The sequence below is a fragment of the Suncus etruscus genome, chromosome 17 (assembly GCF_024139225.1).
Source record: "Suncus etruscus isolate mSunEtr1 chromosome 17, mSunEtr1.pri.cur, whole genome shotgun sequence".
In the NCBI taxonomy this organism is placed as follows: domain Eukaryota; kingdom Metazoa; phylum Chordata; class Mammalia; order Eulipotyphla; family Soricidae; genus Suncus; species Suncus etruscus.
In genome coordinates this window covers 45,687,882-45,715,439 of record NC_064864.1, presented here as the reverse complement: position 1 = coordinate 45,715,439, position 27,558 = coordinate 45,687,882, and the positions used below count along the sequence as shown (strand labels likewise).

The 27,558-nt window shown below is 41.3% G+C and overlaps 1 protein-coding gene and 1 pseudogene across 1 annotated transcript in view; both read left to right on the top strand.

Annotated features, from left to right (window-relative positions):
* ARMH3 (armadillo like helical domain containing 3) overlaps positions 1-27,558 on the top strand; it is a 252,387-nt gene that overhangs the window by 162,599 nt on the left and 62,230 nt on the right. The window lies entirely within an intron of this gene.
* Positions 8,774-8,892, top strand: LOC125995167 (uncharacterized; annotated as a pseudogene).

The following is a 27,558-nucleotide window of genomic DNA, read 5'->3' as shown; positions in this document are numbered from 1 at the left end:
ACCGGCCCCAACATAATCATTTTTGTTATGTTTTGTTTGGAGCCACACGTGGTGGTACTCAGGCTTATGCAGACTGTGTGGTGGGTTAATTTCTGGTGGGCTTGGGAGTCTATAAAGCTTGCCGAGATCGAACCCAGGCCAGTCACATGCAAAGCAAACAACCTAACCACCATACTATTGCCCCAGTCCCTCTTAGTATATGTGTTTTGCACTGTGGTTTTCAGTTCTGTTGTAGATAGGGTTTCATACATAAGGCATTACCACCTTCTCCCTATTGAGCACTTCATTCCACAATAGATGTTGCCCCCTCCCTGTCCTGCCCCCAGCGCCCTCAAGTGGCATGTTTTCTACTGAAGACCAGTTCTCATGTTCTTTGTTTTCAATGTCTTTGGGTATTCTTTATCTCAATATTATTTTTTTTTGAGGGGGCCACACCTGTGACATTCAGGGGTTACTACTGGCTATGCACTCAGAAATCACTCCTGTCTTGGGGGACACTATGAGATGCAGGGGATTTAACTGCAGTCTGTCCTAGGTCAGCTTCGTCCTAAGTTAGCGTGTTCAAGGCAAAATGCCCTACCTCTGTGCTATCACTCCGGCTTCATATTATGCTTTTCTTGTAAAGCTTTGATATTATATATTTGTTATTAACCCCTTATCAGATGAATATTGGGCAAATAATTTCTCCCATTCGATGGGCTGTCTTTGTATCCTGGTCATGAGGTGCAGATGTGGTCCCATTTGTTACCTTTGCTTCTACTTCCATGGTCAGTAGTGTTTCATCCTTGAAGGTGCCTTTAGCTTCAATGTCATGGAATGCTACCTATGTTTTCCTTTATGTACTTTATGTGTTCAGGTCTGATATCAAGGTCTTTAATCCATTTTGATTTGACCTCTGCTCATTGCATAAAAGAGAGGACTGAGTTTATTTTCTTGCATGTAGCTGATCAATTTTCCCAGCACCACTTGTTGAAGAGGATTCCCTTGCTCTATTTTATATTTTTCCTTTCTTTCTTTGGGGGGTGCCACACCCTGTTCTCAAGGTTTACTCCTGGCTCTGCACTCCGGGATCACTCCTGGTGGGCTTGGGGGTAGTATATAGGATGCATGGGTCGACCACATGCAAGGCAAGCATACTCCTCACTATGCTATTACTCCAGCCCATATTATTTTCTCCTTTGAGATCAATTGATATTATGCGTGAGCATTTCTCAGAATATTTAATTTTGTTCAATTGATCTGTGGGTCTGTCATTATTCCAGTGCTGTTTTTTTTTAAAGTTTTTTTTTAATTTATTAATTTATTTATTTTTTGGTTTTTGGGCCACACCTGGTAATGCTCAGGGGTTACTCCTGGCTATGTGCTCAGAAGTTGCTCCTGGCTTGGGGGACCATATGGGATGCCGGGGGATCGAACCGCGGTCCGTCCAAGGTTAGTGCAGGCAAGGCAGGCACCTTACCTCTTGCGCCACCGCCCAGCCCCTCCAGTGCTGTTTTAATTACTATCACTTTCTAATATAGTTTGAAGTTGGGGAAAGTGATGCCTTTCATCTTTTTTCCCCTAGGATTGTTCTAGCTATTATAGGTTGTTTATCATTTCATATGAATTTTAGGAGTTTTCCATCTATTCTTTGAAAAGTGTCATGTATCCTTGTAGGAGTACATTGAAATCAGTACAGTGCTTTGGGGAATATTGCCATTTTGATGATACTAATCTCCCAATCCATGAGCAGGTGATGTTTCCTGTGCTTTCAGTGTCATAAGAAAGATTATTACTGAGAGCTGGAGAGATAACATAGATGATAGAGCACTTGCCTTGCATGTGGCTGACCCAGATTCTGATACTCAGCACCGTATAATGGTTCTCTAAACCCCACCATAATACCTGAGAAATATCTGAGCTCTTTGCTCAGATATTATTATCTGTTGTATGTTGTATGTCCCCATAAACAAAAGATTATTGCTGGGGTTAGAGAGCTGACTTTATGGGACTGGAGCACATGCTCTGTGTGTGGGAGACTAGGATTCAGCCACTGAGCACCAATCCAGAAGTAACCTTCAGTCCACTGCCAGGTGGACTCTGCCAAAAATTATTGCCAGTCATGTCATGAAACTTGCCCTCTATGTTTCCTTCTAATCACTGGAAATGGAGAACCATCACATTTTCCCCTGCATGTCCTTGTTCTTATTTTTGGATTCACTTGTTACTCTGCATAAACGTTCTAAGTGATGGCAGAGTATAGCAGGTAAAAGGAAGGAATTCAGAGTCACCCTATCTCACTTTGAGTCTAGGCCTGTTGTTTTTTTTCAGCAAGACAAGTACTCTGCCTCTGGTTTGCATACTTAGTCCTAGGTTTTTTTTCTTTGTTGTTTGTTTTCAGTTATTTCCTGAAAGTGCAAGTCTATGAATTTTATCAGCACTGATTCTTACGTTTTACATGGGACTTAATTCTGTAATCAGCATTGTTCAAATATACTGTCCCTATATATGTGAATTTACAAGAGACCCGGGATGCAAGACTATAGTATTTAGGGCCAGGATGTTTCTCAGTGGTCAGGCACTTGCTTCCCATAAATAAAGTCCTGGACTTAATCTGTGGCATTGCCAAAAAGAAGAAAAATGTGTGACCTGGGAGATGGTTCAGAGGAAGGAATTGCATGCACCTGGGAATCCCAGGAATGTCCCCAGACACTGCTAGGTTTGATCCTCTAAAACGGAAATTAGGGGGCCGGCGAGGTGGCACTTGAGGTAAGGTATCTGCCTTGCAAGCGCTAGCCAAGGAAAGATCGCCACTGAGGTTCAATCCCCCGGCGTCCCATATGGTCCCCCCAAGCCAGGGGCAATTTCTGAGCTCTTTGCCAGGAGTAACCCCTGAGCATCAGATGGGTGTGGCCCGAAAAACAAAAACAAAACTAAAACAAAATAAAACGGAAATTAGTAAGGCTGGAAAGAGCTTACAAGAGAGAGTACATGCTTTGTATGTGGGAGTTATATTTGCATCTTCAACATAATTTTCCAAGAACTTTTGAAGAACTTCCTGAGCATTGAATTAGAAACATCCCCTAACCACTTCTGAGTATTTTCCAAAACAAAGCAAAAATAAGATTATTGAGGTTCAGAGCAATAGTACAACAAGTTGGGTGATTGCCTTGTATGTGGCTGTCACTCCTTATGGTCTCCCAAGACCCATCAGGAGTGATTTCTGCCACAGAGCCAAAAGTAAGTTCTGAGCACCACTGGGTATGACCAAAATAAATGAAGAGGACCTTGATTTTTTTAATTAATTTATTTGAGTCAGAAAGATAGTACAAGAGTTTAGATGCTTGTCTGATGAGTCTGATGAGTCTGATGAGTTCTGAGCACCACTGGGTATGACCAAAATAAATGAAGAGGACCTTGATTTTTTTAATTAATTTATTTGAGTCAGAAAGATAGTACAAGAGTTTAGATGCTTGTCTGATGAGTCTGATTCAAGTTCAGTCCTCAATACTGCATAAGGTCCCCCAAGAATTGCCAAAAGTAATCCCTGGTCACACAACCAGGAATAAGCTTTGAACACAGTTGGATTTGCCCAAACCCCTCCCCCTAAAACCCCCCACCTTGATTATTAAGTGTATTTTAGCTGTAGTTATTAAGTGTATTTTAGCTGTAGTTATTTTTTTTAAACATAGATGCCTTTTCTCAGAGTGAAGAAATGCTCTTTTTTTTTTTTTTTTTTTTTTTTGGTTTTTGGTTTTTGGTTTTTGGGCCACACCCGGCGGTGCTCAGGGGTTACTCCTGGCTGTCTGCTCAGAAATAGCTCCTGGCAGGCACGGGGGACCATATGGGACACCGGGATTTGAACCAACCACCTTTGGTCCTGGATCGGCTGCTTGCAAGGCAAACGCCGCTGTGCTATCTCTCCGGGCCCAAGAAATGCTCTTTTATCTCTACTTTTTTTTTTTTTTTTTTTGATTTTTGGGTCACACCTGGTGGCACTCAGATGTTTCTACGCTCAGAATTCGCTCCTGGCAGGCTCAGGGAACCAGATGAGATGCTGGGATTTAAACCACTTTCGGTCCCATGTCAGCAGTGTGCAAGGCAAACACCCTACTGCTGTGCTATTGCTCTGGCCCTCTTTTATCCCTACTTTATTACTTTTTTTTTTTTTATTTTTTGGTTTTTGGTTTTTGGGTCACACCGGGTGGTGCTCAGGGGTTACTCCTGGCTGTCTGCTCAGAAATAGCTCCTGGCAGGCACAGGGGACCATATGGGACACCAGGATTCGAACCAACCACCTTTGGTCTTGGATCGGCTGCTTGCAAGGCAAACGCCGCTGTGCTATCTCTCCGGGCCCTTATTACATTTTTTAATTATGAAAATGAATTCGGTTTTTGAAAATACTTCTTTCACATCTATTGAAACAGTCATGTAATTTTTGTTTCATATTCTGTAGATGTGGTATATTAAAGTAATTGATTTTTCAGTAGGGGCTGGAGAGATAGTTTAGTTGGTAAAGAACCTGCCTTGTACCTGGCTGACCTAAAGTCAATCCCCAGCACCCCATATGGTTCCCTGTGCATCACCAGCAGTGATGCCTGAGTGCAGAGCCAGGAATAAATCCTGAACACAGCCAGGTATGGCCCAAAACACAACTACCACCCCACCCCTTCAGATCTAATAGCAGTCTTGCTTTTCTAGGACTCATCTCTTATGATGTCTTTTTCTTTTTTCCTATAAGGTTAATAGGAAAGTAATGCAGAAGCCAGGAAGATCTTAGGGTTCAGAGGTACTTTCAAAGACATGATCTTGATCCCTGGTATTGCATGGCCCCCTTGAGCACTTGCCAGGTATAGCCCAGGCATCTGGGTCCCAGCAACAACATTTTGACTTGCCTAAGCATTGAATCGTTAGGATGGTACAACTGGACCGAGTATTGCTGGACGTGGCTTCCTTAGCCCCCTGAACACTGTGTGGGAGCCCCTTCAACCAAATTAATTAATAGAAATTTTACTTGTTGGTTGGTTGGTTGGGTTTTTGTTTGTATTTTTTTTTGGGGGGGGCCATACCTGGTGGTACTCAGTGTTTATTCCTGGCTCTACACTCAGGAATCACTCCTGGCAGGCTCAAGGGATCATATGTGATGCCAGGGATCAAACCTGGGTTGCCTGTGTGCAAGACAAGTACCCTATCCACTCTACTATTGCTCCAGACCTTTTATTACTTTTTTGCTTGTGGGTGCTGCTCAAGGGCTACCATCCACACTCTGCTGGATTGTGGATCACTCCTGGCAATGCATGTGGAGCCATGTGGTACCCCAAGGGAATGGCATTTGGAATTACTACTGGATCATCTTTTGGTCATTAAAACATTGTTTAAGAGGGGCCAGAGAGATAGTATGGAGGCAGGGTTTTTTCCTTGCATGCAGAAGGATGGTGGTTTGAATCCTGGCATCCCATATGGTCCCCCGAGCCTGCCAGGAGTGATTTCTGAGCATAGAACCGGAGTAACCCCTGAGTACTGCCGGGTGTGACCCAAAAACCAAAAGCCCCCCTAAAAAAACCCAAAAACATTGTTTTAGAGGTTCAGGGACAGGGGCTGGAGCGATAGCACAGCAGTTAAGATGTTTGTCTTACACACAGCTGACTTGGGTTCAATGTCCTTTATCCCATATGGTCCCCCAACCCTGCGAGGAGTAATTCCTGAGGGCAGAGTCAGGAGTAACCCCTGAGCACTGCTGGGTCACAATCCCCCTGTATTATTGCTTTAGCCTCTAGAATACAAATTTTGTGAAATGCAATACAGTGGGCTGCATACTCCATGTTCATACTTTTCCTTTTCAGTACACCATACTGGATGTGACAGCCACAAAATCGTAAGCAAAAAATTACATTAAATATAGGACATTTGGGGGCCGGGTAGGTGGCGCTGGAGGTAAGGTGTCTGCCTTGCAAGCGCTAGCTCAAGGAAGGACCGCGGTTTGATCCCCCGGCGTCCCATATGGTCCCCCCAAGCCAGGGGCGATTTTCTGAGCACATAGCCAGGAGTAACCCCTGAGTGTCAAACGGGTGTGGCTCAACAACCAAAAAAAAAAAAAATATAGGACATTTGGAGTCGGAGAGATAGCATGGAGGTAGGGCATTTCCTTGCATGCAAAAGGACCGTGCTTCGAATCCCGATATCCCATATGGTCCCCGTGCCTACTCAGGGTGATTTATAACTGCAGAGCCAGTAGTAACCCCTGAGCGCTGCCCGGTGTGACCCCTCCCCCCCCCCGGGCAAAAAATAGGGCATTTGCCTTGCACACAGTCCACCCGGTCTCTATCCCAGCATTCCATGTGGTCTCCTGAGCCTGCCAGAAGTAATTTTTGAGCTCAGAGCCAAGAGTAACCCTGAGTACCTCTGGGCGTGACCCAAAAAAATTAAAAAAAAATTAAATTAAATTAACTAATTTAGGGGTTGGCAAGATATTTCAAAGGACTGAGTGCATCCTTTGCATGAAGGAGGCCCTAGTCCTCTCTGGCATTACATGATCCCCTGAACATTCCTGAGTACATAGGTGTCAGATGTGTAACCGGAGCACTGCCAGGTGGAGCCAAATTTGTAAAAAGGAGATAGTAGAGAAGGTAAGACACTTGCGTTGCATGCTGCCAGCACTGCCTATGGTCTCCAAACACCTCCAGGGTTGTTTTTGATCATGGTTTCAGAAATTGCTTCATCTTATGTGAGCACTGTCATGTGTGGTCCCAAACCTTAAGCTTATATCATTTTTTAAACCCCAGTTTGCCATTTTATATATTGTTTTTTCTTTGCTTCTCTGTATCATCAGCACTTTTGATAAATAGGCCTTCTGAATTTTTGTCCAGATGCTTTGATTTAATCCTGAGTCTGATTTGGTGAAGAATTTGGCAATAATCTTTGTTCTTTCTGGGTTTTGGCTTGCCACTGTTATGTAAAATGGCTAGGAAGACAGAAAATTTTTCCTTAAGAATCAACAACAAAGCTTTTTGTAAAGAATAAATTTGTGAAGAAAAACTGTGGGTGGGCAGTCATAAGCCATGGCCAGACTGGAAAAATAAAATCCTTTTATAGAAAAACCAGGGATAGCAACCTTCATACAATGTTTCAGATCTTCTATTCTCCCACTCTTCCCCAATCCCAGCAGAGGGATTTACTAACTGATAGATTAGAAAAATGGAAATTTCAGCAAGCATTATTTTATTTTTTTAACAAGCATTATTTTTCAAAATGAGATATTGAGAAATTCAAATATATAGGTAAAGCACAGTAAAAAAGCAATTTGAAATAAGGGTGGGGGAAGATTTAGAGAGAAAGAAAATGCTTTTATTGCACCATCAAGAATGATTCCTCACTGTAGTGGTAGGAGCAACCCCTAAGCTTCACCCAGGGTGGCCCCCAAACCCTAAACAAAACAAAAATGCTATTATTTCTCTTTAATTAGTAGGAAGTTTAGTGGTCTTAATAAAGGCTCTTCTGTGTTGGGTCCATAGGAAATGGAAAGTGTGAAGCTCGCTGCTGCCTGTTCTCCCCTAAACAAGTCTTGCCTTGTGCATTGCATTCCCCTGGGTTTTTAAAGAAGGGGCGTGATAATCTAAAACTGAAACCGAGGCTGCGTTTTATGCAGGCAATTAATGACATGGTAAGAATTTTTAGCTCCAGTAGATTAATTGTTAAATGAATTGTGTCTGCATTTTACTGTCATCTTACTGTGATATCAGCCTAATTATAAATATAGTGTTACATAGTAGAAGATAATAAGCAGAATTATGCACTCAGTGAATCAGACTTCAGGAATTTCTAACACCAAGGAAGGATTTTCTTGTTAAACTGTCTCTTGCTATCCTCTTTATGTAGGTTTTGATTAATTTTACCTCGATTATACATTTGTCCCTGGAGCCTGGATTTTGTGCATGCTTTAGCAAAGTGTGCTCCTGTTATAGAGGCTTAATGAGGTTTTTGTTCTAATTGTTTTCTATATAATTTCTTTTAAAACCAATAACATGTGAGTGGGATGTCAAACACAGGGTGTGCAAATGCATTTTTTACTGCCCTGTGTACTCAAGAACATTAATTTCTCTCTCATTTGACACTATTTTCTTATGATTAAAATTCTCATTTTCAAGGAATCTCCAAAGAAAGTTGGTTCTCATTGGTCTCTCCTTTCATGCATTCATTCATGTTGGTGCCTCCTCCCAAACCTGGCAATGCTCAGGAGTTATTTCTGCTCTGCACTCAGGAATTACTCCTGCTTGGGGGAACAGATGGAATCCTGGGAATTGAACCTGGGCTGCATGCAATACTCGCTACGTACTATCACTTTGGCTGCAACTGTGGAAGATTTCTTTTTTTTTTTCTTTTCTTTTTTTTGGTTTTTGTGTCACACTCGGCAGTGCTCAGGGCTCTGTGCTCAGAAATCGCTCCTGGCAGGCTCAAGGGACCATATGGAATGCCAAGATTCGAACCACCGACCTTCTGCATGAAAGGCAAAAACGCCTTACTTCCATGCTATCTCTCCAGCCCGAAGTGTAGAAGATTTCTAACCAGCAATTTGAGTACTTCATTTTTCTTTTGGCATAATTTGTTAGATAGCATTCAGATAGGAACTACTTAAAATCTGTTTCTTGGGGCCAGAGTGAAGGCACTTGACTAATATGTGGCCAATCCCATTTTAATTCCTGACATTACATATAAGTAACCTGAGCATTTTTGGGGTGACTTAACCCTTACCCAAAAAACCTTAAACTAAAGTAAATTTTTTAAAAATCTGAACTAAGTCTATGGTCATACTATCCTGAACGCGCCCAATCTCATCTGATTTCGGAAGCTAAGCAGGGTCGGGCCTGGTTAGTACTTGGATGGGAGACTGCCTGGGAATACCGGGTGCTGTAGGCTTAAAAAAATCTGAACTAATTTTCTATTTATTAAAATGATGTTATCTATTTGCCTCCTCAAATTTAACTGATACATTTTGAGTTATTTATTAATATGAACTTTATTATATATAACAAGGACATCTGTCAAATATTCACCTTGACATTAAATGTAGATCTAGAGTGATAGTACAGCAGGTAGTATGCTTTCCTTTCATGTGGTCAATTCTGGTTCAATCCCTAGCATCCCATCCCTGAGCTCTGTCTGGAGTGAATCCTGAGCAAACAACATTCTTGCAGCAGACTCTTTTATTTGTTGTTTGTTTTTTGTTTTTTGTTTTTTTTTTTTGGTCACAGCCGGCAGTGCTCAGGGCTTAGTCCTGGCTCTGCACTCAGAAATCGCTTCTGGCAGGCTCAGGGGACCATATGGGATCCCAGGATTCGAACCACCGTCTGTCCTGGATCGGCTGTATGCAGGGCAAATACACTGCTGCTGTGCTATCTCTCTGTCCCCTGCAGCAGGTTCTTATCTACACCGATGGAGTAGTTTAGGAAAACGATAAAACTGCAGAAGCTAGTACTCAGATTTTCTCCCATCTGAAGAAGCTGGTGTTGTCTTGTGAAAGTGCTTTTCTCTCACTGCCTGCATATTTCCTGAATAAGTAGTTTACTTCACTATTCATCTCCTTTTGGGTATGACCTCAAAACAAACAAAAAAGTTCGTGGGGGGGGGGGATTGAATGTAGCCAGGACTTCGGCATATCTCGCACCTCCGAGACTGACTTCAGTCCCTGGCACCACTTCAGCGTACTTGCCAACTCCAGTGGCTCTGTGTTTTTGGACTCTCCAATATCACAAATGCACAGTCTCATAGTATAGGGAGAAGAGACATGCCTTGCATGCATCTGACCCAAGTTTCATCCCTGGCACTGCTGGGTATGGCCCAGCCCTCCCTTTCTCCCAGAAAAGTCACAGTGCCTGGAGTGAGATAAATGGATTGAAGGAGCAAACAATGAGAGAGTTGAAATCCATGTGAGTGGTACCAGTTAATATTAATAGAATCACAAGGTTCAAAAAAGTACAAAAGAGTTAAAATCTAGAGGAAAATGTCAAATTATATATCTAATGCTTTTTCTCAAATTGTGAAAAGAGGCAGGGTGGAAGTGTGAAAAGCATGATTTTCCTTGAACAATGATAAGTATTGAGTGCTTCATGGTATTCAGCATGTAAGTCGAGCAGGTCATTAAGGAATTGGTACTTTGGTTTCAGCCAGCAGATATGTGGGATTCTGTCAAGTGCTTTAATACACAGAGGTAAGCTCAAAAAGACCAGAGGGGAGAATAAAAGCTTATGTGTTACTGGGTTCTTGACAAAGAAAGAGCAAATTTATCTACTATTACATCAGAGTAGAGAGGGTAAAAGGAAAGAAATAGAAAGATAACCTCTTGTAATTTGTGTGCTAACGTGTGTCACTATATCTATAAAAATGAAAAAGCTATTTTAAAAAGCTAATTTTAAAGACATTTAAAAACTTGCATGTGTCACTATCTTTGAAAATTGAGACCATTCATGAACTGGTGAGATAGTAGGTGAGTTGCTTACCTTGCACCTGGTAGTCCCAAATTCCTTGTCTGGCATCCTATGTGGTCCTTTGAGCCTACCAAGAGTGATCCCTAGGTGGAGAACTAGGAGAAGGCCCAGAGTAACAGTGGGTATGACCCCCAAACAAAACAAAATTGAGAACATTGAAAAACAATCAGCCTATTGATGTTTTTCTTTTTTTTTTTTTTTTTTGGTTTTTGGGCCACACCCTGTGACGCTCAGGGGTTACTCCTGGCTATGCGCTCAGAAGTTGCTCCTGGCTTCTTGGGGGACCATATAGGGCGCCGTCGAACCGCGGTCCGTCCTAGGCTAGCGCAGGCAAGGCAGGCACCTTACCTCCAGCGCCACCGCCTGGCCCCTATTGATGTTTTTCAAACTGGTGAAGCTATTATGGGGGTGAGGTCTGCCTATCAGTGTTTTAAGTAAGGACAGGAGGAAAGGAAGAGAATGAAAGAAAAAAGGAAATATCTTTAAGTCTCACTGCACTAATGCACCACCACTCCTTTTCACTTTTGCTTGTTCTGAATATCAAAAGATGTTTCTATTTGTTGTCAGCTATTGAGGGGCCTCCCTTTGGTACTATCTAGAAAAATATCTATAATTGTCACTCTTTTATTTGGTTTTGTTTTTTGGAACCACTCCTGGTAATGCTCAGGGGTTACTCTTGGCTATGCGCTCAGAAATTGCTCCTGGCTTGAGGGATCATATGGGACACCTGGGGATCGAGCTGCGGTTTGTCCTGGGTCAGCTGCGTGCAAGGCAAATGCCCTACTGCTGTGCCATTGCTCCAGCCCATATAATTGTCACACTTAATGCTGAGTAGTTTCTTTTTATAAGACATTTAGCGATTATTATTTGACTGTACTGACCTAGTAGAACTTAAGACAGGAATTACTCCTTGTGGTGGTTTGAGGACCACATGGGATACTGGGGATCAAATCCAGGTCAATCACATATAAGGCAAGCACCTTATATGCTATACTATCACTTCAGACCCTAGAAGTTTTTGCTATAGGAATCAGGCAAAAACAAAACAAAACAAGCCAAAGGGATCCAAACTGAAGAAGTCAAATTATCACTACTTGTAGATGATATGTACATAGAAGATTCTAAAAAGTCTACCCTCCCCCCAAAAAAAGCTCCTAGAAATAATAAACCAGTACAGAAAAATAGCCAACTATAAGTCAATATACAAAATTGGTTGCATTCTTATATGTAAAGAATGAATCAGGGGAGAAAGAGATCAAGGAGTCTGTCGCATTTAAAATAGTATATATTAAAAAACTCTTGATATTGTCATTTTTTAACTGAACAGGATTAATAAAATATCAAGACAGCAAAATATTAAAAAGTATCTAAAAACATCAAGCATGTAGGAGTCAACCTAACAAGACATAGGAGGTCTATACCATGATAACTTTAAATCATTCAAGGAAGAGATAGAAGCAAATCTTAGAAAATGGAAAAACAGGGCCCAGAGAGATAGCACAGCGGCATTTGCCTTGCAAGCAGCTGACCCAGGACCAAAGGTGGTTGGTTCGAGTCCCGGTGTCCCATATGGTCCCCTGTGCCTGCCAGGAGCTATTTCTGAGCAGACAGCCAGGAGTAACCCCTGAGCAACGCTGGGTGTGTCCCAAAAACCAAAAACCAAAAAAAAAAAAAAAAAAAAAAAGGAAAAACATTCCATGCTCATGAATTAGAAGAATCAATATTGTTAAAATGACCATCCTACCAAGCTGTTATATAGATTCAATTCAGTCCCCATCCAAATTTCTTGTCATTCCTAAGAATGATAACGTTTTTTAAGGACCTAGAAAAGTTAATTAAAACTTGTATGAAGGGGCCGGAGAGATAGCATGGAGGTAAGGCATTTGCCTTGCATGCAGAAGGACAGTGGTTCGAATCTCAGCATCCCATATGGTCCCCTGAGCCTGCCAGGAGCAATTTCTGAGCATAGAGCCAGGAGTAAGCCCTGAGTGCCGCCGGGTGTGACCCATTAAAAAACAAACAAACAAACTTGTATGAAATCAGAAAAGACCACGAATGGCCAATGCCATACTGAAAAATAAATGAAGAGGTATCTAATTACCTAATTTGGAACTGTGTTATTAAAAAATAGTGACTAAAACTGCATAGTACTGGAATAAAGATAGGCTCTCTAATTTGTGGGACAGAATTGAATAACCAAGGACAAATCCCAAATATATGGACATTTTATTTTCAATAAAGGACCTTTCTGAGAACATGAAATGGCGTAAAGATAGCATCTTCAACAGATGATCCTGAGGGGGCGGAGCAGTGGCACAGTGATAGGACATTTGCCTTGCATGCGCTAACCCAGGACGGATTCTGAGCGCATAGCCAGGAGTATACCCTGAGCGTCACCGGGTGTGCCCCCCCCCCAAAAAAAAAAAACCAGAAAAAGTTGATCCTGAGAAAACTAGATAATTACATATAAAAACATATAAAGCTTTGGGGCCGGAGAGATAGCCTGGAGGTAGGGCATTTGCTTTGCATGCAGAAGGACAGTGATTCGAATCCCGGCATCCCATATGGTCCCCAGAGCCTGCCTGGAGCTATTTCTGAGCGTAGAGTCAGGAGTAACCCCTTAGCGCTGCCGAGTGTGATCTGAAAACCAAAAAAAACAAGAAAAGGGACTAAAGCTTGAAGTCAAAGCAATAGTGTAGCAGGTAAGACACTTGCCTAGCATGCAGCCAACCTGGGTTTGATCCCTAGAATCTCATATGGTCCCTTGTGCTCTGCCAGGAGTAACCCTTGAGTACTGCGGACCAAAAACAAAAAAACAAAACAAAACAAAAAACCCACTTCTATCCAGGGACTAGAATGATAGCACAGCACATAGGGTGTTTGGTGGGTTTGATCCCTGAGATCCATATGGTCCTCCAAACCTGCCAGGTGTAATTTCTGAGCACAGAGCCAAGAGTAACCCCTGAGTGCTGGGTGTGGCCCCTCCAAGAAAAAGCTTGATCCATATCTTTTATCTTACACAAAAGTCAATTTAAATTGGATCAAAGATCTGGAAGTCTGACTAGAAACTATAAAGAAAACATAGGCAGAATACTCCAAAGTTTAGATCTCAAAGTTATCTTCAATGATCTGAGACCACTGACAAATACAACAAAAAACAACAACAACAACAACAACAAATGGCACCATATCAAATTAACGAGTTTCTGCATGGCAAAAGAAACTTGAGCTAGGGCCCGGAGAGATAGCACAGTGGCGTTTGAATGAACTGAATGGGAAGTAATATCCACATTCAACACATCAGATAAAAGCTTGATATCCACAATATAGAAAGTACTCACAAAGATCAAGAATTTTTTTTCAAAATTCCTATTAAAAAAAAGGGGGAGAGAAAATGAATACTTCTCAGAAGAAGACAAGTGGATTGCCAGTAGGCATAGGAAACAGTGCTCAGGATCCCGTATTATTAGAGGAATTCAAATTCAGAATTTCAGATCAAGGGGCTGGGTCAGTAGGGTACTTGCCTTGCATGTGGCAGACCCAGGTTCAGTTATGATAGCCTACATCAAGGGTCTCAAACTCGCGGCCTGCGGGCCGTTTGCAGCCCTCCGTGCAACATTTTGTGGCCCGCAGCCTTCAAATATCGCAGTATTCGCTTACCGAATAATCGCAATAAAAATCGCATTAGTAAGAAAAAAAATAGCATTAAACATTCGCATACCCCGAGCAGTTCTGTTCGTGGTATGCAAATGTTTAATGCTTTTTTTTTGCAATTTTTTTCTTACTGATACGATTTTTATTGCGAATATTCGGTAAGTGAATAATCGCGAATACTTTGCACCTAGCGCAGACGTCATTTCCGCTGCTCCTGCCCGCTGTCCCTTTTTTTTTTTTTTTTTTTGGTGAAATTTCTTATGCGGCCCTGCCTCACCCTGACTTTGCCTCCTGCGGCCCCCCCAGATAAATTGAGTTTGAGACCCTTGAGCGTACCAGTAGTGATCCCTAAGTACAGAGCTTGGAGTAACCCTGAGCACCATTGGGTGTGTCCAAAAAATTTTTAAATCAAGAGGATAATGAGATAGCACATATCAAAAATAGTAGGAACAGTCTTCTGACTAGATGTGGTATAAAAGGAACTCGCATCCACTGTTGGTAGGAATGTTGTCTGGTTCAGTCCCTGTGGAAAATGATATGGAGAGTCCTAAGTAAACTTAAAATTGAGCTGCTGTATGATCAAGAAATTCCACTTTTAGGTATCTAGCCCCCAGAACTTAGATCATTCATTCAGAAAGATATATGCATACCATTACTCATTGCTACACTTAGAACAATAACTAAGATATAGAATCCAATGAGAGTTGAATAGATTATAAAGATGTGGTCCATACATACAATGTAATACTATACAGTTGTGAAAGGAACAATGAAATCATGCAATTTGCAGCAACCTGGTTGGAACTGGAAGATATGTTGAGTGAAATAAAAATTAAAAAATAAATATTTTTATGTCTAAATCCCAACAATTAATAACTAAATCATGGTTCCTTATTTAAATTTTAAAAATTATTTTAAAAAAATACCATGCCAGGAGAATGTCTCCAAGGGCTGCCTCGGTTTGATCCAAACTCCATCCTTAGTCAGAGTAGCCCCAGCACCACCTGGTGTGACCCCAAGGCCTTAAAAAGAGTTCTGCTTATTGCCATGCTCTATGCCCCATAATCCTGAAGCTCTTTGGGTATTTGAAAAGCTAAAAGCTAAATGTTCTTTTTCATCAGAAGTCAGTGTTCTACTAAGGCTGACACTTCATTTTCTCCTGGACAATTCTGAGGCTGGATAACAAATTAGAGTTTGGGATATATTATAGATGATAAATGTGACTTCCTTAAAGGGAAATCCATTTGTTTTGCTTAGTGTTTCTGTGATTAATTACTTGCCATATTAAATTGCTTCATAAAAATGCATAGTATTTTATTCAATTGCTCTTCATAGTGATTAATTAGGCCATACTGTTGCTTTGTATGTTAATTATGCTGACTTCTTTTTTTTCTCTGCTCTAGTTTAATTAATAGTTTATGTAAAGGACTGTTTTTAGAATGGGGCACTCTTAGAAGGAACTAAGCTTACTATTGCTTTCAGGCTAGGGTTAGGGAGTAACTAACACCTCAGGTATTTTTAGTGTGGTCTCAGGTCCTCATCTCAGTGTGTGATTTGCAGAAAATGCACTAACTACTAATTAGTTGGGAAGTTGTTTGGTTTGTCTGTAGTTATTAAAGGTGATATACTGAAGATTCTTGGCACAGTTGAACATTGATTAAGACTAGAGAAGCTGTTGGCTGCAGCTTGTGCGTTAAAGCAAGTGAAGTAAATTTGTAAGTGATGGTGCGGGTTGGGGAGAGTTGTTTCTCTACGATGCTGCAGGGTGCTGATGAGGAAATCAGGCATATTTAGCATTTTTATTAATGATCTAGGGCTGAAAGTAAACAAAGTGTTAATGGCATTTGGAAGTGATATAGATTTGGAGATGTTTCCTATACTCAAGAGGGCAGAGGAGTAATAATAGATAAGCCAAGATGAGAAGCATTACAGAAATAGCATTATAGTTATGCCACTGGGAAAATGTTTCTGCTGTAGAAATAGCACTTGAAGGCCAGAGGTGGGGCTCAGCAAAAGAACACATGCCTTGTGTAGGGTGGACTCGGGCTTCAGTCCCTAGAACCAGAAGAAAGGAAGAAATGGAGAGAGGGAGATAGTGTACATTGTGTGCATGTGCACACACGTGTTATATATAATATAAAACAATATTTATAGATAGACAGTATGTTGCATTTTAAATTTATTTCTATTGTAATTTTAGGTAGCATGTTTATAATAGTGCTAACATTTGGGGGGACATGCCTGGTGGTGCTCAGAGCTTATTCCTGGCACAGTGCTCAGGGATCACTCAATCGCCTACAAGGCAAACACCCTACCTGCTGTATTATCTCTGGCCCCAACACTCATGGTTTTTATGCAGTTACTGTAACTTCACCAACTCACGCATACACTATTTTTTTGGGGGGAGGGTTCACACTCGGCAGCACTCAGGTGTTATTTCCGTCTCTGTGCTCAGAAATCACTCCTGGCAGGGACAGGGGACCATATGGAATTCGAACTACTTCTTTCCTGGATCGGCTGCGTGCAAAGCAAATGCCCTACCACAGTGCTATCTTTCTGTTCCTACTGATACACATTTTTAATAAGACCAATCCATGGGGCCAAGAATGGCCGAAAGGAATGATGTGCAAGCTTTGCATGCAGGTGTCTAGGTTAACTCTTCAGCACCAAGTGATTTCCTGAACATTGCTGGGAATAGCCCTCTTGTGCCAGAGTGGCCCCCTTAAAACAAATTAATCCAGAGACCATGAAATGGTTAAGAAGTTAGGGTATATGCCTAGCATTTGCTCAACTCAGATTCCCAGTATCACTTGGTCCCTTGAGCATAGGCAGGCAGCCCTGGAGGCCCCTGAGCATCACTGAATCTGGCCCTGGACACCCCAAGCACCACAAAGTGACAAGAAACTACATCACAGCCTCAGGCCTGTGTAGTACACTAACTACCTGTTTGGCTGTGTCCTGGGTTTCCCGAGCACTGCTTGTAGCCCCTTTCTCTCCAGACAAAAAGCAATCCATTCCTAAGTACTCAGTGTGATGAAAACTTAAATTGGACAAATGTTTATAATCATTATTTATACATACTCTTAAAACTGCAAACAGAGAGAGTTTTAGAGAGTTAGCGCAAAGGACTAAGTGAATGCAACGCATGCTTCTCATATAGTAGACCCAGTTTTGATTCCTAGTACCACATGATCCTGACCGCTGAGTATGGCCAAAACAAATAAACAAAACATACCCTGGGCACAACCCAAATGACCCTCAGTGAAGAAGTAAATAAGTCGTGGTGTATCATGTAATGAAATACTGTGCAATAAAAAGTGGTGAATTTTGGGCTGGAGCAATAGTACAGTAGCTAAAATGCTTTGATCCAGTTATTTGTAGTTCTGATTTTAGTTTTATTTTAAAGCTATATTTATATGTGTGTATGTGAACCTCCTACCTTTGAACTCTTACAAGATTTTTGTTTTGTTTTGTTTTTTTCGGGCCACACCCGTTTGATGCTCAGGGGTTACTCCTGGCTAAGTGCTCAGAAATTGCCTCTGGCTTGGGGGGACCATATGGGATGCTGGGGGATTGAACCACGGTCGCAATCTTTCCTTGGCTAGCGCTTGCAAGGCAGACACCTTACCTCTAGCGCTACCTCGCCAGCCCCCTCTTACAAGATCTGATGAGCACCAGATAGTTCTGTCCCAGGAGTAATCTCAGAAACTACTTCCACACCTCTCTCTGTGGACTGGAACAAAAATCATATTGCAGGTTTGTACAGTGCCAGGGATCCAGGAATAAGTGAGCTACCAATGCTGAGCCCGTATTGAGGAACTGTTTTCTTTCATGCCTCTCCCCAGCATCTGAACTGTGTATGTAATGCTTGCTTCTCATGTCTAACTTGGCAACCCCTTGAGTTCCAAATTGTCTCTGTTCAGCATGTCTAAAGATAGCCCAATGGGAAAGTTATATCATGGTAATATTATTGCATCGCTTGCAGCAGTAATAGTCAATATTGATCTATGACTGCAACTTAGTGTACTAACTGCTGACCACCACGAGCAGACGTGTGGCCATTATTCTGACCAGACTGGCCAGATTACATTTAGTAAGGTGCTGATTCCCTTGGTGTTTTGTCAAGCAAAGGTCTGTAGGACTTTTAGTGTTTTGGCTGAATGATTTTTAGCACTGGACTTGAAGGGGCTGCTGTGACCCCAACCAAGACCACATCTGTTAAAACCTCATACTGATTTGTATTCCTCTTTGTATTCCTTTTTCTCCTTCTACTATGAAAAAAAATGCATATGCACTAGATGGAGCCTACATTAAAGCAGAATTTTTATTCATTTTGCTTAGGATTGAACTACATTTAATCGGAAATAGGGCTTTCTCAAATAGCCACATATATCAAATGGCTTATTGTTTGTGTGTTCTGATTTAGCATATTCACCAAAATTTTTAGATTCTAGTAAGTAATTATTAAAAAGCTGTAATCTTATGGAAAGTGTGCATGTTTTAGAAAAGAAAGAAATTCTAAGATGGCTTTAAAAATATTTGAGAAGATAAAGGTGATAATGAAACACCGAGATGAAGGCTTATGTCAGCAGCATAACACATCTTAATCCTGTGTCTTTATGCTCCTTCAGCCCAAAAGGGATTTAAAGTGCAACTTGCTGACTATACATAGCAGATACAAAGCATTTTTCCTGATGGGAATGTGCAGGTCAATCTTGGCTAGCCTCTAATTAGTACTTATTATGTATTTCCTGTGTTCCCAACCCTGTGTCTTTAGTGTTTCACCTGAACTAGTGGTGTCTGCACTGATAGTATAGCAAGACTTTATAGCATCAGATGGCATTTTAGTTAAGACTTTAGAAGGACATCTGAAGGCCAGTGTGTAATCATGCTGGACCCAAGATAGAATGTGACCAGGACAGCTGTGCTCCCACTATAGCTTTCTAAAAGCCTCCAGGAGATGACAGACTACTTACTGCTCACCCTTCATTATTTGCTTCTGGAAAGTTTCTGCAGTGTTTCCTCTTTCCTGTGCAGACATGATGGTCATTCTAGGAAGGAGGAGGACACTTTAGCACTAAATATCCAGATCTACTGGGGTTTCAAGTCCAGATACCATGTGGTCTTCAAATTCTGCTGCATGTCACAGAAACAAAACAACAGCCACCACTAAAAGAGAAATATCTAGATAGAAAAGAAAGATATAAACTGTCTTTACTTGCACACCACATGGTTGTCTTAAGATATCTGATGGTTGGGGCCGGAGAGATAGCATGGAGGTAAGGCGTTTGCCTTTCATGCAGAAGGTTGGTGATTCGAATCCCAGCAACCCATATGCCTGCCAGGGACGATTTCTGAGTGTAGAGCCAGGAGTAACCCCTGAGCACTGCTGGGTGTGACCCAAAAACAAAAAACGAAAAAAAAAGAAAGAAAAAAAGAAAATGGATAGTTGGGACTGGAGAGATAGCATGGAGGCAGAAGTAAGGCATTTGCCTTGCATGCAGAAGGATGGTGGTTTGAATCCCGGTATCCCATATGGTCTCCTGAGCCTGCCAGGACTGATTTCTGAGTGTAGAGCCAGGGGTAACCCCTAAGCGCCGCCGGGTGTGACCAAAAAATCAAAATAAATAAATAAATAAAATAATAAATCAGATGCGGCTGGAGAGATAGCACAGCAGTGGGCATTTACCTTGCATGCAGAAGGAAGGTGGTTCGAATTCTGGCATCCTGTGTGTCCCTCATGCCTGCCAGGAACGATTTCTAAGTATAGAGCCAGGAGTAACCATGAGCGCCATTGGGTGTGGCCCAAAAATCAGAAAGAAAGAAGAAAGAAAGAAAGAAGAAAGAAAGAAAGAAAATAAAGAAAGAAAGATAGAAAGAAAGAAAGAAAGAAAGAAAGAAAGAAGAAGAAAGAAAGAAAGAAGATAAGAAAAAGAAAGAAAGAAAGAAAGAAAGAAGAAAGAAAGAAAGAAAGAAAGAAGAAAGAAAGAAAGAAAGAAAGAAAGAAAGAAAGAAAGAAAGAGAGAGAGAGAGAGAGAGAGAGAGAGAGAGAGAGAGAGAGGGGGGGGGGGGGAAGGAAGGAAGGAAGGAAAGGAGGGGAGGGGAGGGGAGGAGAGGAGAGGAGAGGAAAGAAAAGAAAGAAAGAGAACATTTGCAGCAAGGTTTAAATAATTTAATTCAGGGACTGGAGAGATAGTACAGTGGTCAGGGCACTTGTGGCCGACGAGGGTTCAATCTCTGGCACTTTATATGGTCACCTGAACCCCCAGGATCCTGAGTACAGAGTACAGAGATAGTAAGGACTTAGCACTATTGGGTGTGGTAAAAAAACAACATAGTTCAATATAAATACATCATGAGCCACTGGCAACTTTATAGATGAAATTGATTTTTAAACTTTTTTATTGAGGAACTACACTGGTGGTGTTTGGGGACGTATATATGCTGCTGGGAATCAAACCTAGGGCCTTATATATGTAAAGCATATACATATTATACTGTTTGGATCATAATCATTGGCCCTGAAATAAAGTTTAATATGTATTTAACCCAGTGTACCCCGAATAGTATTTCTACATGTAATCAGTATTTAAAAAAATTAAAAAGGTGGGGGCTGAAATGAGGGGGCCAGAGTGATATAGTACAATGGATAGGGCATTTGCCTTGCACATAGCTGACAGACCTAGTTCCTTCCCCAGCATCCCATATGGTCTCTGAGCTTTCTAGGAGTAATCCCAAACACCACCTCCAAAAAAGAAAAAAGAAAAGAAAAGAAGAAAGGAAGAGGAAAAAAAGTACAGCAACAAGAAAATTTATGAAAATCATTGTATCTATCCCATGATAATCACATGATATTAAATCATAGTCAGAAGGTTTAGTATAAGGTCTCATGAGTAGTTGACCTTTCTGTTACTTCGTTTCTGAACATTAGATAGCTTCAGATACACATTGGCATCTAACTTGTTGTGCTCCTACTGGGATGAATGACAGTAAGAAACAAAAATATGTGAGTGTGTGTGTGTGTGTGTGTGTGTGTGTGTGTGAGAGAGAGAGAGAGAGAGAGAGAGAGAGAGAGAGGGAGAGAGAGAGAAGAGAGAGAGAGACAGACAGACAGACAGACAGACAGGCAAATTCCCTGCCTGCTGTGCTATCTCTCCACCCACCCTGTAGTGCTTTTTAACATCAACCTCTCATTCGTTGTGAACATCCACCTAGCAGGGGTCTCAAACTCTCGGCCCGTTTCCAGCCCTCCATACAACATTTTGTGGCCCTGCCCTAGAGGAATCTTTTTTTGTTCTGTTTTGTTTTAGTTGTTTGGGTCACATCACCTAAAGTTCAAGGCTTACTACTGACTTTGCACTCAAGGATCACCCCGACTTTGCCTCCTGCGCCCCCAGGTAAATTGAGTTTGAGACCCCTGAGTCAAGTGAATTAAAGTCTGGCACTCATTATCTCAGGTTAGCACAAACCTTAAATATCATTACCAAGATGAATATTACTCCTTTTTTCTAAGAATTTTATAGTTTCTAATTTCATTTTAAGTTAATTTTTAATCTTTTAATGTTTTTCTTTTTTCTCTTTTTTTGGTTTTGGGGCCACATCTGGGGGTGTTCAGGGGTTACTCCTGGCTGTGAGCTCAGAAATTATTCCTGGCAGGTTTGGGGACCACATGAAATGCCAGGGATTGAGCCCAGGTTGGCTGGATGCAAGGCAAATGCTCTTCCCACTATGCTATTATTGCTCTGGCCCCTTAAATTAATTTTTCTGTATTATATAATCTAATATGCTGGTTTCATTCTTTTGCATATGGTTGAACTAGTTTTCCCATATTATTTATTTAGGAAATATTCCTTTTCCACTGCCTAATTTTGAACCCTTTGTTTTAAATAACTTGACGGCCCTGTAAGGATTTTTTTCTGGACTCCGCACTGTTAATTTGATCTGTGTGTTTCTTTGCCACTGGCATCCATTTTGATACGATAGCTTTAAAATCAGGGAGTGATTCTTCTGACTTGGTTGTTTCTCAAGATTGCTTTGGCTATTTAGGGTCTTTTGTAGTTCCATACACTTTTTAAAATTTTATATTTTTATATTGTCACCATGCAATTAAAAAGTTATTTATATATATTTTAGAGTTATGATGAAATTTTAGTTGTGATGAAAATATGTCATTGAAATTTTGATAGGGATTGTATTTGTAGATTGATTGCTTTGGATAGTATGAACATTTTAACACTATTAATCAAATATAGAATATTTTAGCACTTATTTATACTTTTATTTTCTTTTATTTATGTTTTACAGTTGTCAGTGTACAAATCTTTTACCTCCTTAGTAAAACTTATTTCTAGGTGGTTAATTCTTTTTGATGAGATTTTTTTTTTTGGAGGCGGTGTCACACCCAGCAGCGCTCAGGGGCTACTCCTGGCTCTCTATGCTCAGAAATAGCTCCTGGCAGGCTCGGGGAACCACATGGGATGCTGGGATTCGAACCACTGTCCTTCTGCATCTAAGGCAAACGCCTTACCGCTGTGCTATCTCTCTGGCTCCACTTTTTGGTGAGATTTTTAAATGAGATTTTTCTTCCTAATTTCTTTCTCATAGTAGCATATAGAAATGAAGTATGTTTTTCTCAGTTGGCTTTGATCCTTTAGCTTTTCAGATTGATCCAAAGCAATCAATCTACAAATACAATCCCTATCAAAATATTATTGGTTTCTGTGTGTATTTAGTCTTTAATGTTTTCTATTTACAATATCACATCATCTGCAAATAGAGACAATTTGACTTCTTTTTAAATTTGTATGCCTTTGTTTCTTTTGTTTTTCCTGATTGCTCTAGCTAGGCCTTCTAATGCTGATTTAAAGAAAAGTGATGAGAGATTCTTTCCTTGTGCTATATTTATTCTCTTAACTGTTGAGCCTGGTTTCTGTTTCTTTGTTTCTCCTTAGGTAAAGTAGCTTCACTGTTTGTACTCTCAACTGGTCTTGCCTGAGGAATGTTGTATCCCACATAGATGTTACACAGATGCTTCAAACCACACCATTTAAGAACATCTTCAGTTATGAAAACTCTTCCAAAGATACTGTCATTCATCCTGGGGGCTCAAAGTGGAACTTTCAGTTAATTTAGTGTTTTCTTTCTCTACCCAGTGTTGGTAGAGACCTTTGGATTGGTCCTCATATTGCCTTCTAATTAGATGTCTCTCAATTGGTTCCTTTGGTTTTCCTGTTAAAAAGATGTTCCCCCATTGCCTCCTCGTCTAGCTTTTTCAAGATTAGTCTCTACCCAGTCAAAGATCTGTTCATCATTTGCTTTGTCCTCAGTAATGAGTACTGAGCTTCTCATGTCGCTTATACTGCTCTTCAGCAGAGGTCTTCAAGTGCTTCAGAGGAACAGGAACTGTCAGACTCTATAAAGTCCAACTTCTGCTCCAAGAGAAAATTATGTACATCTTCTCTTTCTGGTAAAATGTCCTTCCAGCTCAGGACAACCTCCTTCCATAAAGCTCCCACTTTCTTATGGCTCATATGTTTGCATAGAAGGTGCAGTATTTCAGGGCCCGGAGAGATAGCACAGTGGCGTTTGCCTTGCAAGCAGCCGATCCAGGACCAAAGGTGGTTGGTTCGAATCCCGGTGTCCCATATGGTCCCCCGTGCCTGCCAGGAGCTATTTCTGAGCAGACAGCCAGGAGTCACCCCTGAGCACTGCCGGGGGGTGGCCCAAAAACAAAAAAAAAAAAAAAAAAAAAAAAAAAGAAGGTGCAGTATTTCAGAAAGCAAGACCCCCAAGTCTTTTAACAGGAAGCAAAGATTTGCTAAATTCTTTTTTGTTGTTGTTTTTGGGCCACACCCACTGATGCTCAGGGGTTACTCCTGGCTATGCACTCAGAAATCGCTTCTGGCTTGGGGGACCATATGGGACACCGGGGATCGAACTCATGTCCTTTCTGGGTCAGCTGTGTGCAAGACAAATGCCCTACCACTGTGCTATTGCTCTGACGGTCTCAGGATTGCTAAATTCTCTAAGTTCTGTTCTCTCATAGAGATTCTGTCTTCTTTTAACATGGGGGTTACTACTTCAGCAAGGTATAACCAAATATGGGGAATATCAATGGCCAGGTCTTGTGCCAGTTCCAATGTTTCTGAAAAAAACCTCTGAAAGTCCTGTTTGCTGAGTTTTTCTGACAACACAAGCTGATACAGTATCTAAGTAGAAGACAATATGAGGACCAGTCCTAAGGCCTCTACCAACACCAGTTAGTATGTTCTTTTACTTTATCTTCTGAATATTTTTCAAATGAACTCTTTTTCTTCAGTTCTACATTACGTTCTTTTTCTGCAATTATCATATTACAAGCTTTCTGATTGTCGTTTGCCCTGAAGTCTTTCCCTTGTGGTTGTAGCCTCGGTTAATTCAGTCATCCTGCTTGAATTTCAGAAATACAAAGCTTGGTACTGCCGGTAGGAAGGTGTGTGAGTGCCAGTACTTTGTTGGCAGCTTGGCAATACCCAGTAAATACAAAGTTGTTGAAACCTTATGTCCCAGTTATTTTATTTCTAGGTTTATTTCCTTGAGACATTTTCCTAAATGGCCAAAGGATATATAAATAAGAATACTTATTGGAGGCTGAAGCAATGGCAGGTTGATTGCCTTGCACATGACAGACCTGGGTTCAATCTCTGACATCCCATATGTTCCCTTGAGCCCACCAGAATTATGTCCTGAGTGCGGAGCAGGGGTGACTCCTAATCCCTGTATATCACTGTGTGTAATCCCTCCCCCCTAAAAAATGCAAAGAGTACTTATTGGGCATGAGCAATAGTACTACAATAGGGTACTTGCCTTCTACACATCCCATATGTTCCCTAAGATCCACCAGGAGTGAGTCCTGAGCACAGAGCCAGAAGTAAGTCCTGAATACTGCTGGGTTGACCCCAAAACAAACATATGGAAAAAAAAACACAAACCTTATTGTAGCACTGCATGGAATACCTTGCATACAGCTGGGATGGACCCAGGTTCAATTCCCAGAATTCCATATGGTCTCCCAAGCCTGCCAGGAGTGATTTCTGAATGCAGAGCCAGGAGTAACCCTAGATTGCTGTTTGGTGTGGACCCCCCCCCCCAAAAAAAGGGGGAGGAAATGCCTTTCAGCTATAGAATGGATTGTGATTATTTACACAATAGAATGTCAGTTGACTCTCAAGTTGGATGAGTTACATAAGTTAATATAACTCACAGGCACAATATTGAATATTAAAGTAATTTGCAGATGTAAAATAATATAATATGTACATAAAGTTTAACTATGTGTTTTCTTGGGGGACCACATCAGTGGCACGCAGGTGTTATTCCTGATTCTGCTCTCAGAAACCATTTCTGGCAGGCTCGGGACCATACCAGTTTCTGGGGATCAAATTCGATCTGCCGTCTGCAAGGCAAATGCTCTACCTGCTGTACTGTCATTCTGGCTCTCAAAAAAAATATTTTTTTACAAATGCATTCTTCTTTACTAAATGAGTAAATCTATGAATAAAATTTTTTATTAAGTTGGCACACATGTGTTGCCAGCCCATGCACATGATGCCCTCCACCCCCACAGTTCCTATATCTCCCCTTTTGAGATATGTGTATTTTCCCATTTTGTCGTACTTTCACAATGGGATGTGTACTGGTGCTCTTTACCTTTGAAGAAGCCCATTGTTTTCTCTTGAGCATATTACTCTCTCCCCAATCCCCCTTTCTCATAATTTCTAAATAAAATCTTGTTTTTACTTAAAAAAAATCATATTGAAGAGTTTAGAGACATAGTATAATGAGTAAGCCTTTTCTGTTCCTTATCTGAGTTCAATCCTCGGCATCCCATATGGTCAGTTCCTTGAGCACAACCAAGAGTAAACCCTAAGTGCAGAACAAGGAGTGACCAGGTGTGACCCAAAAAAAGCTTTAAAAAAGGGACAAAGCAATAATTCAGCAAGTAGGGCATTTGCCTTGCACACAACTGACCTGGATTCAATCCCCAACATTCCATATGGTCCTCCAAGTACTCCCGGAAGTGAATCCTGAGTTTAGAGTCAAAAGTAACCCCTAAGCACCGCCAGGTGTGGCCCAAAAAACAAAAGGTTCAAAAAACTTCTGAGGCACATTTATCTCTGCAAATGAGAAACAAATATTCAGAGTGGTATCACCACCACCCCAGTAGTCTATATGATTCCCCGAGCCCTAGATGTTGCTCAAAACAAAACAAAATTGCTGAATGGGGCCTACCGGCCTCCTGGGCACTGCTTGGAAAGTCCCCAGCTGCACTCCAAAGAAAAGTATGTATAGCCAGACTATGTATAGGCACAGAAGGTAAGCCTTCCTTATGGCTGTAGTGGTCTCAGTCCTTGTTTCAATCCCTGACACTACATATAATCTCTTGAGCATAACCTCATGGTCCAAAAACCAACTACCCTTACCCCTGCAAAATAGAAAGAAAAGAAAGTAATTGCAAAGCTTTCTTCAGTTGGATAGTGAGAACACATATTTTCAGTTTGCTCCTTCTTTGAGGATCGGGGCCTCACACCTGACAGTGCTCCAGACTTATTCATGGCTCTGTGTGGGATCACTCCTGCCAGTGCTTGGGAACCATACATGATGCTGGGGATTGAACTGGAGACTGTATCAGTCAAGGCAAGGACATAACTCCTGTTCTTTTTCTCCAGCCTTGTGTTTTCCTTTAATTATCTGTTTTGATTGGGGTCTATACCTGTTGGTGCTCAGAGGCTATTTCTGACTTATCTCTGGAGTCATTCCTGGTGGTAATATATGAATTTCTTCACTTGTCAACTTGATCCTAGCTATTCGTTCTTAGCTTTATTTGCTGTCTCTTACCCATCTGTTCTAAGATCTGGACAAATTAGACTTGGCTGCGAAGCTAAGATTTCATACCTCTGTGCCTTTGCCCATAATTTTTTACTTGGCCCATACCTAGTAATGCTCAGGTGCTACACCCAGCATGTTGCTCAGTAGGTCAACTCTTATAGTTGCTTTTTACCTAGCATATCTTTTGCTTTCTCTTTTTACCTACAAGAATCTTGTTTATGCTTCAGATTCTTACAAGATGTCACCTTCCTTGGAACCTTGCCCAGTTCTTTGTGGATGACTGTTTCACACTGGCATTTCTCTCTTTGTGCATTTGTCTCTTAGCACATTTGACACCATCAGTTAAGTGGCTTACATGTCTGTTCATTACTAGATGGTGACCTTGTAAGGACATAAGTTGATGTTGGTTTTTTTTTTTTTTTTTTTGGCTTTTTGGGTCATACCCAGCAGCGTTCAGGGGTTACTCCTATCTCTACACTCAGAAATTGCTCCTGGTAGGCTTGGGGGACCATATGGGATGGCGGGATTTGAACTACTGTACTTCTGCATGCAAGGCAAATGACCTACCTCCATGCCA